The 19,286-nt window shown below is 36.3% G+C and overlaps 1 long non-coding RNA gene across 6 annotated transcripts; it reads right to left on the reverse strand.

Moving 5' to 3' along the window:
- Positions 1–13,377: 13,377 nt before the first annotated feature.
- Positions 13,378–18,115, reverse strand: LOC136071010 (uncharacterized). 6 transcript variants are annotated; one of them, XR_010632304.1, is made up of 3 exons: positions 17,834–18,057; positions 13,903–17,730; positions 13,378–13,872 (listed from the first exon to the last, which is right to left on the reverse strand). It is a non-coding gene; the product is annotated as an uncharacterized LOC136071010 (long non-coding RNA). The 6 variants fall into 6 exon arrangements; XR_010632305.1 differs by having other exon boundaries at positions 13,903–16,889; positions 17,026–18,053; XR_010632307.1 differs by having other exon boundaries at positions 13,903–15,850; positions 16,774–18,046.
- Positions 18,116–19,286: the final 1,171 nt, after the last annotated feature.

Consider the following 19,286-nt stretch of genomic DNA (forward strand, 5'->3'; position numbering starts at 1 on the left):
CTATTTATAGCCTTGGGCATGAAAATGGAGGTAGCAGCCATTGTAGGGCCGCTGGCGGCTTTTCAAGGGCCGCCAGCCTCAAATCTCCTCTGATCAAGTTGATCTTAACACCCTCGGATAGATCTTAATTTTCAGTTTTTAAAAAGGTATGGAACTAAAAAATCCAACAGTTGGATCAAAAGTTATGCCTCTTGGAAGTTGTCAAACGCAGTTTTCACAGTTTTCTTGATATCTCAACCGTTTTAACTCCGATTTCGACCCATGAAGTTGTTGGAATAATAATTTGATTTTATTTGCAATGGAATTGGTTTCAACTCGTTTTGCCAGCCAAAACCAAATTAGGGTTTCTAGGGCCCACCGAGAGTCAATTCCAGGTCAAACTTGGTCAAAGTTGCCAAAAATCTCCTAAGAGCTCGGGTTTGATATAAAACCATGAAAAATCTTGTTTTGTGAGGATTTTTACCTTTGGTCAACTTAGGGTTGACTGAAGGCATTTTGGTCATTTTGGCCAAAAAAGGCACTTTGAGCGCTTCGGTGTTCGAATCGGTTGCATCACGCCATTATATATGTTCTCTTGACTCCATGGAGAGAAATTGATATTTTTTGGTTTTTCAAGGTTTAGCATGCAAATCAAGAGCGTATAAAATACGGTATCAACAAAAACCCATACAACTTATCATAGGCTGTATGGATGTCATCTTGTTCATCCATTTTCTCAAACTTAGACTCCATCAAGTCCTCTTCTTCATCTACCTCTTTAATAATCCCCTCAGTAGGATTCACTGTGGCAGTGAAGGCATTCAAGATTCTCTCGTCATCATTGTCATTTAACTCATCCTTAGGCTCGGTGTCACTCAAGGTAACAGCAAGGGTCTTGCTTTTTCCAATAGTCTTGAGATATGTTGGACATTCTTGTTTCATGTGTCAAAAACCTTGACATCCAAAGTACTTTGGTCCGGAAGGAATAGTGTACTAACCACCATCCTTAACATAATTCTTTCCTCTGTCTTGGCTCTTGAATTGAGAAGAACTACATTGCTTTCGGTCTTTATCAAATTCTTTCACATTGACATTCTTCATAAACTTCTTGAATTGCCTAGTAATATAGGATTTCATTTTGGAATCTTCATCATCAGAAGACTCATTGATCTCATTGCTTTTGGCCTTTAGTGCCATGCTTTTACTTTTGCTTGCTTTCTTGATCCTAGTTAAACCCAATTAATAGGTTTGCAAGTTGCCAACCAGCTCTGTCAAAGAAATTTTGTCAATGTCCTTTGATTCTTCAATGACAGTGATCTTGGCATGGAATCTCTCAGGCAGAGATTTGAGCATCTTTCTTACGACCTTGGGTTCGGGAATAGTTTCCCCAAGATTAAAGGTAGAGTTGATTATGTCCTTCAGCTTGGCATAGAACTCGTTAAACAACTCATCCTCCTCCATCTTAATCTCTTCAAAACTCGTAGTAAGCCTTTGAAGTTTTGAATTCTTGACAACCTTAGTCCCTTCATAGGTTGTCTGAAGGATAATCCATGATTCCTTAGTAGTTTCAGTAAATGGTATCTTCTTGAACTCTTCATTGTTGACCACACTGAATAAAGCATTCAATGCTCTGCTGTTGAAGTTTGCCGCTTTGATCTTGACATCATCCCAATCAGCCAACGCTTCCTTTGGTTTAGTCCAGCCAATCTCCACAACTTGCCACACCTTCTCATCTAAAGACTGCAAAAAAGCTCTCATGCATACTTTCCTATATATATAGTTAGTGTCATCAAATAAAGGAGGTATAATTAGAGATTATTCTTTATTCATGATAAATAAGGATCAATAGATCACACATCAAAGATTAACTCTAATCAAAGTGTGTCTACTCTGATACCACTTGATAGGCGAAGAATGTATTAACCCATTTGGTAACTTAATCAAATTAATTAGTCAAGTGAAATTAATTAGATTCAATTATATGCAATAAGTATGGTAGCACAAAAAAAATCACCAACTAAGTTAAATGTAGCAAAAAAATAAATTTGACATAGGTGATTTGTTTACGAATGAGAAAAACTACCGAGGCAAAACCCCATCAGGTGAATTTAAGGTCACCACTCCTAAGAATCCACTATTATCAAAAAAAAGTTGTTACAAGTAAAAGGAATCCCAGTATTTAATACCAACCTACAGTTGAACCCTTACCCCAATACCCAAATGGACTTGTGATGTAGTGGCAATTCCTTCGTTCAATGCACGAATCCTAGTACATGACTAACACACCAACTTGAGAAAAATGTTGGCTGCAAAGTTCTTTAGTTCATCTAACAATAAAGATCAGGAAACTCCTTAGTCACAAAACCCTCGCAAAGACGTAGTAACTTCTAGAGAGAATATGATGAACTAAAACAAATTCTGTCTCCGGTTACAATTTCCATACACAATGACTTTGCATCAAGTTGCATCACCTTTGACGGCCCTTAAAATAATCCTTATATATGTCTAGGGTTGTGACAAAAGAAATCTTACACAAATACACATGGATATGCGTGAAATCAGATCTGGAAATATGAATTTCGTAATTCTCGATAGATACAGCTTCTGTCGAGCTGCTATCAAGCATCAGCATTAAACCTCAATAGATATGATCTGTCGAGCTATTTGTCGAGTTTTAATAAATAACACTTTTTCACTTGTTTCTTGGACAAATTTGAATGACTTTAATACTAAACTTGAACTCTTGTATTTTGAAGTACTAAACTCATTTTAGATCTACCCAATTACAAATAAAGTGCGTTTTGTCAAAAGATTGGCCAATTTACATAACAGCCAAAATTTTTGTCCAAATTATTGAAGTACTAAACCCATCCTAACAACCAAAATTTTTGTCCAAATTATTGAAATGATCAAAGATCTGAACAAGAGGATTTGAGAAAACTATATGAATTATATGAAGACACTAGTAAGCGCAAACAACAAATCCATGACTATTTGATCCTGGGTATCTACAAAAAGGCAGAATATGTTCAAATAGGATAGCCTCATTAATTTGAGCAAATGATAAATATTTTTTCCGCACCACTCACTATTGATAACAATATAGAGGCATAGAATTATGACGAAAGGTACCCATAAAAGCCTATTTCAATTAAATTTTATATTTTAAAAATATTTTAATTTTAATTTTATTTAACTATTATGATTTTGTTGTTTTTCACTTTTCTTTTTTAAAAAAATTAAAGAAAAGGAATGACCTATTATACACAATAATTGTGTTGACCATAGACACAATTACTCTTGTTAAATTACCGATTAGTCCAAAAGTTTAAGCTATTAGAAAATGATGTATTTAATCTCTTAACCATAATTCTAACACTCCTCCTAACTTGTGGGCCTGAACTTCCCCTTAATAAGTGAGGGCCCAACAAGTGGGAATTTAACATTTTAAATGGGAGGTAGAGTGAAGATATGAATCAAACTTAGGATCTCTTGTTCTGATACCATATTAAATTACACGATTGTCCCAAAAGTTTAGACTATTAGGAAATGAGGAGTTTAATCTCTTAATCATAATTTTAACAACTCTTTTGTTTTAATAATTACCAATACAACAACTATAATTTGCCAAATATTTTTTTTTGGTGAACAAAAAAAAATTATTTGGGTACTATTACAATTCTTGTCACTTTATTTTGAGTACCATTACATAATAGGAATACAAATATTCTATTCCATTTTTTATTTTATTTTTTATCAATCACAATTTATTATGTATTTTTTTTTATATAACTTTAAAACCATCATTTCCAAAATCTCAATAGAGGGTGGTAGAGGCAATTACGGTACTTTATTATGAGCAAAGAACATTAAGTTTAGTTTGAGATTTTTTTTTGGGTGCAACCATTGATATCAATAATATGATTGATTATGATTAGAGTAACACTATTTTATTGACATCAATTTTATAATGCCTCCCGTCTATTGTATCTCTAGATTCTCTACCCCTATTATTTTATTTTTTGCCTTTTAACTCTGCAATTGCAACTTGTTCCAATGCACAATTCGTGACTATGGTAGGACTATATTATAAGTAACATTATCAATATTAACATATTAGAGTATCCACATCAAATCATCTAAATTCTTCTAAAATAGAACTACAATACAAATTTTACATATTTTGAGCAAAAAAACACCCACATTAGTGGGTGTAAAAGTGTGTAAAACTATGTATATATTTTCATGAGCTACAGTACCCGTGTATATTTACATGGGTATTGTAGCTCGTGTATTTATTATTTTATTAATTTCTGTTCGCACCAATTTTTCTCTCTTTTCTCCGTTCATAGCAACTGTAGCTCCTCATCTTCTTTTCCTCAGATGCACACAAACACAAACACACCCACACACAAACACATCCACCCAGACAAATCAACACAGAAACACACCCACACACAAACAAACCCACACAGTCAAACCAACAGAGAGATAGATCGGTGCTTATGGAGCTTGGTTCGTGGATCGGCCGGTGAAAAAAGGATCTGGGTCGCCGGAGGTTGGTTTGTGGATTGGTCGGTGAAGAAAGGATCTGGGTCGTGGAGCTTGGTTCGTTGATCAGCCAGTGAAGAAAGGATCTGGGTTGCCGAAGTTTGGTTCGTAGATCGGCCGGTGAAGAAAGGTTCTGGATCGGCTGGTGAAGAAGTGATATGGGTTGGTAGTTTTTGAGAGAGAGAGAGAGAGAGAGAGAGAGAGAGAGAAAGAGAGAGAGAGAGAGGTGATCTATTCAGAAAAAATGAGTAGAGAGAAAGCACGCATACGGCGTATGTAGGTAAAGGGTAGTTAAGAGAAATAATAAAAAAAAATTGAGAAGAATGAATATTTTATTGAAATTTCTTGTAAAATAGATAAATTGACGTGGGTGTTTTGTAAAAGTGATAGTGTAAAATAGAAAGAATAAGTTTTTTCGTGTAAAATAAACAGAAAATTTAGAAGAACTAATGTAGATGCTCTTAAAGGGGCATTTGGCTTCGCTTAATGTTAACTTAAAAAATAAAATAAATAAATAAGAAAGAAAAGGAAGCGGGAAGACAAAAAGACTGAGTTTGGCAGTTTGATTCAGAGATTTGGTGGGTCTGATTGCTGGTTTGAAGTTGAACCTATCGTTTAGTGAACAGAGGAAAATATAGGAAATGTGGTGACTAAATAAAACTTCTCTATCGAGGTTCTTAATTTTTTTTTATTGAACTAAAAGGTAGAATCTTTATTGCTTTCAGTATAGAATTACAAGATTCAGCCAAAAAAAAAAAGGAGTATAAAATTACATGCAACATTGAAATACGCTTTACTGCAACGTTGAAATAAGTTTTGCTGCAATTGATTAATATATTGTGGTCCCTGCTATGTATATTTTGGTCTTTATTATTCTAGCACTTGTAGAGTATTGCAATTAATATAAATATATCAACTGCATAAGACTGTCCCAACTCTCAATTAAAAGTTTCTCAAAAAAAAAAAAAAAAACTCTCAATTAAAAAAAGGAAATTTGTATACTTGCCTACACATTTGTAGATGAATGATTAAATTGGATTTTAAAAAAAATGAACTTAAACCAATTGATATATCAACTACAAACATAATGTGAAATGTAAAACCAATGAAATGCACACAAAGACTGTCAAACTCTGTTGCAGAAGTGCAGGTTGTAGTCTCAGTTCAAAGCTTAGGTTTTTAATTGGGTTCCTGTAAGTGCAAACATGGCTGCATATTCCCTGTTTCATTGGTCACTTGTAAATTCATTCACAAGTTATTTTGATGTTTTCCCTGTTTTGCTGCTGTTTTGTGTTTGCCCTCCCTTTTCTGGGTTGCCTTTCTTGTCATGGGCTAAAAATGATCTGCTTTTCATTAAAAATAAAAATAAAAATTGATTTATATATAGAACAGTGAAGCATATTACCACGTGTCTCCTTCTTCTAGTTGCTATTTTATTTTATTTTTCATTCTATTTTGTTTTAAATAGGGCCGGGTCTAGACATTTTGGGGCTTAAGGTGAGAACTAAAAATAGGGTTTTTTTTTTTTTTAATTTATACTTATATATTAATTAAATTAATGTTTATTTAAAAGGTATTGCATGGTCCTCGGACCCAAGCCTATGGAAAACTAGATACTTACAGAAAAATAGAAGTACTAGACAGAACCAAGGTATTGCATGGTCCTCGGACCCAAGCCTATGGAAAACTAGGTACTTACAGAAAAATAGAAGTACTAGACAGAACCAAGGTATTGCATGGTCCTCGGACCCAAGCCTATGGTAAACTAGATACTTACAGAAAAATAGAAGTACTAGACAGAACCAAGGTATTGCATGGTCCTCGGACCCAAGCCTATGGAAAACTAGATACTTACAGAAAAATAGAAGTACTAGACAGAACCAAGGTATTGCATGGTCCTCGGACCCAAACCTATGGAAAACTAGATACTTACAGAAAAATAGAAGTACTAGACAGAACCAAGGTATTGCATGGTCCTCGGACTCGAACCCATGGAGAAAATAACTATTTGGAGAAAAACCAAAGCGTTACCTATAGTCAAGATATAATACGGTCCTTAGATTTATATTTGAAGGATAATAGATGATTTCATGAGACTAACTCCAGAATAGAATACAAATATCGAGCAAAATATTATAGTAAAGCAAATAAAAGAAAACATCTGTTGTTGGAAGCAAAGTATTAAGCATTCAGCTCAAACAGAAAGTATTCAATTTCCTTACAACGCCACTGGGGCTAGAAACAAAATGAAATAAAAGAGAGAATGAAAAAGAAAATAAACAAAATTATCCTATGTCGTATACCAGTCTCCCCAACTCAGTAGGCAATAATTCGATAAGCAAATCAAAAGGCTTTAGCCAAGGCCTAAGGGCTTTGTCTCGAAGGGTCCGTCGGAGGCCTAGCCACGTCTTGTGGTATTTCCTGACCCTCGGTTATAACTCCCCCCAATGTTCTCTGGGATTTAACCTCCTCGGATGGTTGGTCAGTTAAAGATATATCCTCGGCGGTCTTATCGTGACTCTCAACCTCTGGTAATGAGGACCCCTCCTCGGGAGCAGCAGAGGTAGTCTCGCGAATTGCAATAGGGTAATATACCCTGTCCTCCCTCCTAAGGTCAGAAGAGGCATCTACCCCTGCTTGGTTGAGGGCTTCATGCCAGGTCTGAGAACAGTAATGCCTGCACACCGCAGGAACTTGAGCCCGAAGGATGGCTTCGGTTTTAGCCACCCCATCTGCGAAAGCCTCCTCCTCTGCCTATTCTACAGAGTACTCAGCGTCTATTTTTGCAAATACTGCCTCGTCTTTGGCTCTCACAGCCTCGTCCCTGGCGTACTCGGCAATACCTTTCTCATGGATTGCCACGGTCAACTTTTCCTTTATATAGGTAATGTCCCCTTTGGCAGTTTGTAGTTGACCCTCAACGTCTTGCAAGCGATTGGTTTGATCCTCAGCTTGCTTCTTAGCCACGGCTAGGTCGGAGGCAGCAGCGTCCCTGGCCTTCGTCATCTCCTCCAAATCCTCGGTCGCCTTCTTTAGGTCGGCCTCAGATCTCTTGAGGGTATTAGCAGCTTCCAAGAACTTGTCACGCTCTTGCACTAAGGCATTGCTCTGGCCATCGACCTCCTCGTCTAACCTGAAAAGAGCCTGGATAGCCTGCCAATAAAAACAAGTAACTCCGTAAAGAGAAAGGAAGGTACCAACCGACAAAATTCGAATAAAGTAAATAGGTGCCAAAGGATCCACCATGCCTAGATATTTTTTAAGGTCAAGGACAACCTCTGACCCACTCATATTTCTTAGCTCGGCCATGTCAGTGGGAAGAAGAAGAGATTTCTCCAGGGCATCGGCTATGAGAGCCCCCTCGGTTCCTTGAGATTCCCGCATCGATGCGTTATCCATCAAGGGCTGATTATGGAGCATAGCAGCGGGCAGCTAGGCTTGAGCCTCGGACTGCTGGATGGTCTTCTTACCTTTCCATTGACCACCGAGCTTCAGTTGCTTTGAAGGCCTGCGAAATCTACCCTCCTCGGGCGGGGAGTGGGATTTGCTCCCATCCATTGGCTCCTTACCCTTGGAAGGTCTCTTCCTTTTCGGGTCATGAGACTCGGTCTGAGGTTCTGATACTGTGGGGATAGAGGATGACCTGGTTTGCACAGTTAAAATCTGGGGCGGAGGTGCCGGGGGCTGGGGCTGCGACTCCTCCGGTGCACCCTTCTTGGAACCGCCTTCGAGCAGGTCAAGAAGACTGGTTTGGGGCTGTCTTTTTAAACCCATCTCAGCCTAAGTACCAACTCTTAGGGATCGGAGATCGGCTTCGGACAAATGAGGGTCTCCTAGATCACTAGAGGGATCCTCGGACTGATCAGCTAGGTTGAACACACTATATTCGTCCTCAGAAGAACTCAGTTCAACCACCTCCCTTGCCTTTTCAGATAGTCCTTCCTCGGCCACCGTTACTTGTTGGGATGAGGAGGGACCTGCTAGAGGAATGCCTTCAGGTATATAAGATCCCTCGGAAAATGCAAAACCGTCCTCCACCATGGTAATCTGCGTAAGTCGAGGATCACGAGCTCTAATTACGTGCTTTGGAACTGGGAATGATTTCTGAGCTGGGTCGCATCCGAGGATTTGATGGGCAGCTTTGACCTGGTTATCAGTTTCGTTCAGGAAAAAGTCCGACCTAAGAACGGTTTCCAAATCCGCTTTGTTAACCAGGTGGAAATGACATGCAAAGGCGTGCGGATCTGCGAAAAGAAAAGTAAAACTCCTATGGTTAATAAACCAAAGCGGATATACAGTTATAAACATAAAAATACTGAAACCTAGATTGTCTCCTACTTCGGATACCCTACCTGGCTCCCCCTCTACTGTTGGGCAATGAAAACCGTTATGCCACTCCCCCGACACAATGAGGAAATCTTGAGTCAACCCCTTATTGGAATCAGGAAGACACTGGATGAGACGAACCCTATCGTCCCTCGTCTTCATATAGTACGTCTTACCCCTCAGGTGATGAAGGTTGTAGCACCAGTTCACATCGTGGTGAGTTAGTCTCAGCCCCATTTTCTCATTCAAGGTATCTACACACCCTAATATCCTAAATACATCACGGCACACTGGGTAGGAGCCAGGCGAAAATGCCTAAGGTAATTGAGGGTCACCGGCCTCATAGGGATTCTCATCCCTCCCTCTACGAAAGCGACTATCGGGATCACGACTTCACCCTCTCTCCTCTTAATGTACCACTCCCCTTCTTCACAGTATTTCAAACTCACATTATTGGGTATCCCGTAGTCAACAATGAATTTGTTCATCATCTCGTCGGACTCAACCAACTTCTTAAACTTACTCATTCCCCAAGGACGACTAAAAGTTCCAGCAGAAGAAAAGAAGGAGTAGAATCAAGAAAATTTGGGATCACTGGAAGAAGAAGACTTACAGAAGTATGACGATACTCTTCAGGTAGTATGCAAGTTGAACCAGATTCAAATCATACGCATCAATAATTGTAAGGGCGAAAATGAGGAAACCAGGCGGTTTAAACAGGTACTTATACTTCCCCTTAGGTTCCCCAAATGTAACCGCTTGCCCATAAAAGCAGGAGATCCCCACCGAACAATTACCATCATACCGTTGAAAGTGAGAAACGTGGTACCGCCAAAATTTAATGGGGGCACACATTAAGTCTTGAAACGCCAAAAATGCGCATCGGGCAATTAAAAAGTCGCCAGCATTAACACGAACCGAAGTGGGGCGACTCGTCTAGAGGGCCTGCAAGTATCAAAACCCTCCTCCCCGTCAGAGGGAACGTGCAGCAGGGTTTTGAGGGGCTATTGTGGGGCCCGTGGGCCTGATAGCCTCGGCCCATCGTGTAGCAGGCCCAAGGCCCACGACGAGGAATACTGACCATTCAAGGCTAAATTGGGGAAAGCCTCTGTTCCGAATCCACGCCGAGGACCTCCTCGTCCTCGGCATGACAAGGATGATTTTTGGGAAAGACCTGGCCCAAAGTAAGCTGTCACCCTCACACTTAATGCATTCACCTAACCCCTCTGGCCGCATTAATGGGGATATAACCCCTTAGCAGGGCAACGTTGATCAGAGTGAACCACTTGAGTACTGATAAGGCCTCTGATGGGACGGAAGGCCAGAAGAGAGGTGAATGGATGATCAACAGATGGAAGAAGGAGATAGGAAGATGAAGACTATATAAGAAAAGCAAGTAAAGTAAAAGAAGGGGGGAAAAAAGGGGGAGAAGAAAAAGGGCTCCTCGGCCACGGGCTGAGGAGCATCCCCCCAAATTGTAAAAAAGTTCTAAGTATTTTTTAATAGAAGAATGGGGTTCATGTTTGGTGATCGACAGCCAACGCCTAAACCTTTAACCCACTCTCTACAAATTTATTGTTTGGGCTTGTTGGGCTGAAAACCCATTAATACTCAGGGTCAAATCTAAATTGAGTCCCTACAACACCTATAACCCAAAAAAATAAACGCATGCTTTAAAAAAAACAAAAGAAAAAGGGTAAAATATCATTTTCGTCCCTAAACTATCACAAAAGTTCGTTTTTCGTCCCTGAACTATCACAAAAGTTCGTTTTTCGTCCCTAAACTTTCAAAAGTTCTATTTTTGTCCCTTAACTTTTCCAAATGTATTGATTTTCGTCCCTCTCACATCAGTACACTGTCAAAGCCACGTCAGCACTCCGTCAGACAGAGGGACGAAAATCAATACGTTTGGAAAAGTTTAGGGACGAAAATAGAACTTTTGAAAGTTTAGGGACGAAAAACGAACTTTTGTAATAGTTCAGGGACGAAAAACGAACTTTAGAAAGTTTAGGGACGAAAAACGAACTTTTGTGATAGTTTAGGGACGAAAATGATATTTTACCCAAAGAAAAATAATTGAAGGCCCAAACGTGAAACGTCCAGCCAGCCATAACTCAAAATAAACAAAACAGGCCCAATCTTATTATCTTAACAAATAAAATGAAGAGAAAGCCAAGCCTTTATTCTTGATACCTCAAAAGTCAAAACCTGTAGAATCAATCAAAACGCATTTGCATCAAAAAAAAAAGAAAAAAAGAAAGGCAGTCGGCAGTTCTGGTTCACTCCTCAGTCTCAGTTTAGAAAACCAGAGTTTTCAGATCAGAATCATCAGATGTGATCGGATGATTTAGCTAGGCAACCAGCAACAACGGAGAGAATCAGAGAAAGAATGAGAGAGGCAGAGAGCAAGAGCTGAGAGAAAGAAGCAAAGGAAACAATAAAAATTTTAGAGATTTGAAGTTTTTTATTTGTTTTGATTTGTAATTGTTTTGTGGTTAATCTCTTAGACCGGATTTGGAGTTTATCTTGTTGATTTTTGGTTTGTCTAGAGGATAATAATGTTAATTTTGGACAATTGATTTTGTTTAGAACTAATGTTTAACCAGATATACTAAAATTTTTGTTTTTTGGTTAAAATGATGTGCCAGATACTTTTAATTCATCTGAAACTAAATTTTTTTCCCCTGCTACCCCTTATTTTCTAAAATTTTGGGGCCACTCTTTCCACTTGGGGGCCTTAGTTAATTGCCAAATTGGCCCAGTGGAAGGGTCGGCCCTAGTTTTAAACCAGCCGGTCTTAATAACCAAGGGATGACTCAATGGAAGAAAATGTTATTCCTAGCGTGCTCATGGAAATTTCACCATCAAAAGCCATGGAGTTTGAATAAGTTGAGATTGCCTACAATTTTTATAATGAGTATGGAAGAAGGGAAGGTTATAGTATTAGAAAAGAGTGCATGAATAGATGCACAAAAAAATATGGAAAAGTTACTTCGAGGAAATTTGTGTGCATTAAGGAGGGAGTTCAGAGCACAACCAAGATCTTAAAACTAAAAAGCTTTGGGCAGAAACAAGATATCGGATATGGATGTGAAGCCCATATGGTTATTTACACTAAATCAAGATAGCATCAAATATGTGATGACTGAATTTATTGATAGGCATAATCACTAGCTTCATCCCTCAGCAACTGTACACATGAATGGTCTATAGTTTATATTGTTTTTTAGATTTTTTTTTTTTTTTTAACTCCTTTTTTTGTCATTGATCTTTTAAAGATTTTAAACTAAAAGTTTCATTGAATAAATTGACTAAAAGTGCTCCTTTTCATTCCTCATAAAGATAAAATGGAGGATGAAATAAAACAAATGCTATAAGAGTAGGTCATTTAAGGAAAATTATTGAATATTTAGAGAGTATCATAAATGTGTACTTCATCCGCTCACATGAATTGTGAATCCCACCGAAAATTTAATTGGTGAAATCCAAAATTATAGAAAAAAGGAAAGTGTGCATTTACAGTACTTTATAGTACTTTGAGAGTACTTAATAATTACCCTGTCTAAAAATATTCATTAATCCAAACTATGGAAAAAAAAAATAAAAAAATGATATTAAATCCTTGTAAAGAAAAGTGAAATCTATCTTACCGGAACATTAAAAATCCACCCAGAGTTATAATTACTTCAACCGTGTAGATAGAGAAAAAATGTATGTATCTTAGCAATGTAACTTCTTTCTGTTAAAAAATATATACATCAAAATAACTTGCTATCTATTCCACTTGCGATGTCTATTTGTCATCTTGTGCACGCATTAAACATGGCTTCCAGGCGACTTCAACCTTTTGCACATGTACAATACTTGTTCTTCATGTGATGGAGATGTTTTCAGATTTCTTTGTGCAAATGCAACTAATATAGTTATTGAGGAGGTACTCAACATTCTGCTCCCCAAATTCTTCCTGCAGGCTTTCAACAGCAGATCCAACCCGTTCAGGATTAGAAGTTCTGTGTTTGTTTATTTATTTATTATTATTATTATTATTATTATTATTATTGAGAAGAATAGAAGTTCTGTATATTGATCAAATGAGATAAATGAATCAGTACAGTATATGTTCAGCACTAGAGCTACTTATACATTATCTGCTACTAGTTAACAGCACATGGAGAATAGCTAACTTAAGCCTATTAGTTAAAATCTCAAGCAATGGGCACCTGGATATATATATATCTATATGTCTATATATATCAATTGTATAATCACTCAAGACAATGTGCACTTAAGAAGATATATATATATATATATATATCAATTGTATAATCACTCAAGACAAAGTCCTTAAGAAGAAGAGTTTTGATTGCTTTCAGCAAAACTGAGCCCAAGCATTCACACCACAGCAAGGCAGCAAACTAACTTCAACTCCATCATCCAACTACTGCCAATAACACATAAAAAGACACTCAGAAATGCACTGATATCAAAGTTTCAAACCTTTCAGGCCTTTTTAACCACCCAGAGTTATAATTACTTCAACCGTGTAGATAGAGAAAAAATGTATGTATCTTAGCAATGTAACTTCTTTCTGTTAAAAAATATATACATCAAAATAACTTGCTATCTATTCCACTTGCGATGTCTATTTGTCATCTTGTGCACGCATTAAACATGGCTTCCAGGCGACTTCAACCTTTTGCACATGTACAATACTTGTTCTTCATGTGATGGAGATGTTTTCAGATTTCTTTGTGCAAATGCAACTAATATAGTTATTGAGGAGGTACTCAACATTCTGCTCCCCAAATTCTTCCTGCAGGCTTTCAACAGCAGATCCAACCCGTTCAGGATTAGAAGTTCTGTGTTTTTTATTTATTATTATTATTGAGAAGAATAGAAGTTCTGTATATTGATCAAATGAGATAAATGAATCAGTACAGTATATGTTCAGCACTAGAGCTACTTATACATTATCTGCTACTAGTTAACAGCACATGGAGAATAGCTAACTTAAGCCTATTAGTTTCTCAAAAAAAAAACTTAAGCCTATTAAACAAAATCTCAAGCAATGGGCACCTGGATATATATATATATATATATATCAATTGTATAATCACTCAAGACAAAGTCCTTAAGAAGAAGAGTTTTGATTGCTTTCAGCAAAACTGAGCCCAAGCATTCACACCACAGCAAGGCAGCAAACTAACTTCAACTCCATCATCCAACTACTGCCAATAACACATAAAAAGACACTCAGAAATGCACTGATATCAAAGTTTCAAACCTTTCAGGCCTTTTTACAAACACAGCCACACCCAGTTTTGATTGATTCATATGACCAAAACTCCATATAACCGGATCCTTTGTACTTGAAGCCTGCTGTTGAATATAAAAGCTTGCATTATGAACATTACTAAGCACTGAACCTGCGGTTTCCCATTAACATACATAAAAGGCCTTGGACCAAATCTATTTTAAGCGTTTATATAAAAAAAGGTCATATCTACTGCACAAAACTCCCACTTTTGTAGGATTTGGGAGAATTCATAGTAGGCAACGTTACCCTCAACTTTTTAGAGAGGCTGATTCCTGGACTCGAACCTGCAACCTATCGCTTTTGGTGGAAAGCATTTGCCATTGCACTAAGGCCTGACCGCTATTTATGTTCTATATGATGCCAAAAACATAGTATTCTGCATTCCTATATTCTGCATAGCAAGTTTAGCCTCCCACGTATCCTCACAAAAGACTTCAAGATTTGTAGTAGCTCTTCTACTTGGTTGTTTTAAAGACAACAATGTCATTGCTTTAGATAACTATTTCACACAGTTTCTTACATGATATAATTTAGGACAAATGTCATTGAGTCCTTCTAAAATACGTGGAACTCCTCTCTTTCTCACCAATACAGTATCGATTAAGCCTCACACACCCCTTTTTATAAAGGAGAGAGAACCGCTAAACTATAAATCCAGTGGTTTTGGTACTCGGACTTTAACTGTCAACAGAAATTAACAATCTATGAACACAACACCACCAACTTGAACTCAATTCCGAATGAGAGTTTGTATTACTCCCAAAACAGCAATAGAATTTAACGGCATTATTTCACACACACAAACTTGACTTTTTTTTAATCACAAGGCCAAATTTCTCATTGAATAGTGAGGACTGTGACAAGAATGTCTGAAATTTTACCTTTAATAGTTCATTGGTGAGAAAAAATGGAATAGAAGATGGTACTACCAACCAACTTAACACCTGTAGGAACATTTCCAGACAACCAGCTGTGATCTTTCCTCCGCATCTGTTATGTCCACCAAACTCTTGAGGGATGGATTGATAACAATCCTCTTGAGTGCAAGGTAATGATTAACCACACACAATGCAAGTTCCAAATCAATAATCTTACACAAAAGCCTTCTAGGATCATACTTTGGAAGGGTTCCTTATTCATCCAGCCTATATTTATCCAGATTTGTTCAGCCACAATCAAGAAGAAACAGATATATGTTTGTACATACTGCAAGGATAAAAATTATAGCCACAAAGAAGGTCAAAAGACTAAAACCAATAAACAAGATTAAGGCCAGCATATTGCTTATGGCATATACTGTACTTGAATGAAATTATGTAATTAATTCTCACCATCGGATGAAGTCATTTCTGACAAGGGCATGACTTTAAACAGAGATGCTGCCCAAAGAATGTATCCATTGGAAAAGGTAGAAACCTTCAACTCTATGAAATAGCATACAAAGGATGGTCATATGTCTGAGTCTGACCATACAATTGTAGCAATGACAATATTGAAGACAAATCTGCATTTGTCAATGACTCATGAATATAGTGCAAACAATACCAACCAACTTGGCAAACCAAGTGGCAGCAGAAACCAGTCAAGGTACATATTTCCAACAAGGCTTTCCAAATACTTAAAAAGTTCGTTGTTCGTACCACGCTAGACAGTAATGCTCTCTTGATCGAAGAGAACCTGCCAAGGAAATAATAGTTCATAAATATTACTAGATCTTCGTGTGCAATGAGCTACTATCGGGGAGGATGTCTGAGGAAACTAGTAATGCATTCACAATTACTTAGCTAGTTGAGTTCCACTTTTTTTGTGCGTATACAGACACATACATAAAATTGTTATGAGCGAGCACCTTCTAGCCCCAAAGCAAACCCCAAGAAATAATAGTTGAGAAAACACTATATGATCTTAATAAGCCAATGAGATACTATAATGGAGGATGTTTGAGGAAACTACTTATGTATTCACAATTACTTTGCTAATTAAATTTCACATCTATCCACTTATAGAGAGATATACATAAGGTATTTTGAGTGAACACCTTGTAGCCCATAAACTAGATAAAGAATGCTGGCTCCTAAAGCCGACAAACTAAATGGTCCCAAACCAATTTTTAATGAGCAACTAAGTAGACCTTTCTCTTCATTTTTTCTCTCCACCTCACAACCATATGCAAGAAAACTAACATGATTTGAATAATTAGAAAACATGTTTACCATTGAACTAATTGAATACCTTCTGTAAGAGTTTCTAGAAGTAGCATAGAAACCAAATAATTTGCCCAGCCATAATGGCCATACAAGAAATAAGATGGATTAGTCTTTGCCCTTCATTAGAAGCAATTCATTAATCAAATGTTAATGTTTTGCAATTAGCAGTCCTAGTGTTTCTTCATCAACGGAGGTATTAGCATATGCAAATTCTCCCCCAGGCTCATCGTTGCCATATTTGTAACAGAATAAAGCATGGGAATGGTTTATGTCAAGTTAAGCGCGCGCGCACACACACACACACACACACCAACCACCTTAACGAAAATCTGAATTTGAACCACAAACACCACCTGAGAAAATTGCCAAAAAAAATTTCAAACTGAACATCACCTGAGCAAATAATAAAGATAAAGCAAACTCTTCTATGCTATTGCTAGCCGACAAAGCCTGGCTCAAATGGTACTTCCTCCCCCACAAGATTGGGTGGAAGACAAATTCTTGGGAACCTACAAATAAAGTGCTTGTATGACTTACCAATCAAAAGAGAAAGAGAACTCAAGCATTATGCTAGTTTATGCCATTAAGAATCCAGTTAAAATCTTCAAAGGTTACCCTAATAGTTCTGGGTACTTGGAGAATTACCTGAGCAGTTTTCCACCATTGTAGTTTCTGCTATTCCTACACCTAAAAGAAAGGAAATATATATATATATATATATAGTACATGTTCTATCTTCATCACTAAAATAAAAAAAGTTGTATTGCCATTCATTTCGTCCCATGGTCCATTTCCTTGAAATTGTTTTGTTCAGAATACATATTTTAGGGACAAAATTAGAACCTACACCATATCTTAGAGACAAATACTGTAGTATTCTATTAACCTGAAATATCAAGGCTTTATATTGTTACTGAAAATTAGAACTTAATAAGAGTGAAAGGAAAGTTAAAATATAGAAACTTTTTTTTTTTTTTTTTTTTTAATTTTAAGACCAAAAGAATATTTAGCCTAATTTTTTTTTTAAACCATACCCTGATTTCCCATTGGCACCAACAACCAAAAAAGCTAATTAATACAAGCAACATAATAGCTTCTGAAATTCCTAAACTAAAATGAGAAATCTTAAACCATACCCATATTGCCAATCACCAGCAACAACCAAAACAAACTACTTTTTTTAATAGAATGCCAAAAGAAAACCATGGAAATCAAATTCTAAGCTAATGGGTTTGTGGATTCAAAGCTCCTCAGCTGTCCCTTCTGTTCCACATGCAAAGCTTTAAACTTTAACTGATAAAGCTTTCAGGAATTGGAACGATATAGGAAAAATAATATTGAAATTCATCCCTGGAGCAATTAATATCTCATAAACTTCATTTCCAACACAATGGGAGGATAAAAAAAAAAAAAAAAAATTAAGAATCAAGGTTTAAGACAAAGACATTCTCACCTAAAGCCAGCATTCAAGAAAACCCAGAACCGTGTGTTAACGAATGGTGTTTAACACAGAAATGTGCCTGGGTTTTATAGCCAGGGTTTATGTCGTGGATTTTCAGGTAGATTGGGAAAATCTTGACCGTTAAAAGGATGATACACAGCAAGCCGAGATCAAACGGATGATGTTAGAGTAAAAAATATATTTTATCTCTTATTTATATTAGTGATGTACCACTTGAGAAAAATATTTGTTCAACCACAATTTATCACCTCAAGCAAATTGAGCAAAAGCTTGTATTAGGAAAAGTATAAATTATTTCATATATTAACTTATTAAGTGTCATTGTTCTGCCAAAAAAAAAAATTAAAAAAAGTGTCATTGTTATATAAATTTTTATTTTTTTTTATTTTTTTGTAACATATAAAGGTAGATCCTATATATGAAACCCACGAATGAGATTCACCTTATATGAGAAATGTGTATATATAATACACTGAATGTACTGAATAATTTTATTAAAAATTGTAAGATAAAAAACATGAATTAGCTTCTCTTGTTTTTTCACAAATATAACCAATTGGAGTAAAAATTGAATAGAATAAAGAGGGAACCACCCAAACAAAATAATTACTTATTACTTATCAAATGAAAGTAGTGTCTTTGAATAATAGGCAATGGAGATATGAATTCTCATTTTCTCCTATGGAAAAGAAGATCTCTTATTCTAAAAGCGTTTGAAGGTTTTTTTCGTCTTGTTGTGTGTACAAGGTTCTTCACTTCTTCCCTTCAATGCTTGTTGTTAAGTAAAATACTTCCTTTTTTTTTCCTCTCAAATATGCTTTTCTTTGTGATTACTTTGTTCTTTTTTTTTTTTTTTTTTTTTCTCCATTACCATTAGTGAAATTTTTTTAAGGGGAAAAAAAAAAAAAAGGAGGCTCACATTATAATCATCACCTGGGTTGTCAAATGTTTTTCCACTTGTACCATAATGAATTATGATTAAAAAAAAAATAAAAAAAAAAAAAAAAAAACTCATGATATTTAAAATAACTCAACTATCATTCTATTAGACTTTCATCATTTTTATTGGACAACAAAAATGATCATGTAGGTATGACATAAGCCAAAACAGATGCACAGTAACTAATTATCACCTAACACATATGCTCACGTGGTAAATTTCAATTAAATAAAATAACGAAAGTTTAAAAGAATTAACAGTGTTATTTAGAATGCAAATTACAACAATAAGATCATAAATTCATATAATTAATATAAATTTTTTCGTTTCATTTCTTCTTTTTGGATTTATTGATATATACTCATCATTATTCTTTGGTACCACTGAGGGGTTTTTTTTTTTTTTTTAAATATTTATGTTTTAAAGTTTAATAAATAAATAAAAAGGTAAGACGAAAGGAATAATAAATTGCAGCATTGTGTTCATTATATTGTTTTTATATGT

This window comes from Quercus suber, unplaced genomic scaffold (genome assembly GCF_002906115.3).
Source record: "Quercus suber isolate HL8 unplaced genomic scaffold, Cork oak 2.0 scaffold_278, whole genome shotgun sequence".
NCBI classification, from domain to species: Eukaryota; Viridiplantae; Streptophyta; class Magnoliopsida; order Fagales; family Fagaceae; genus Quercus; species Quercus suber.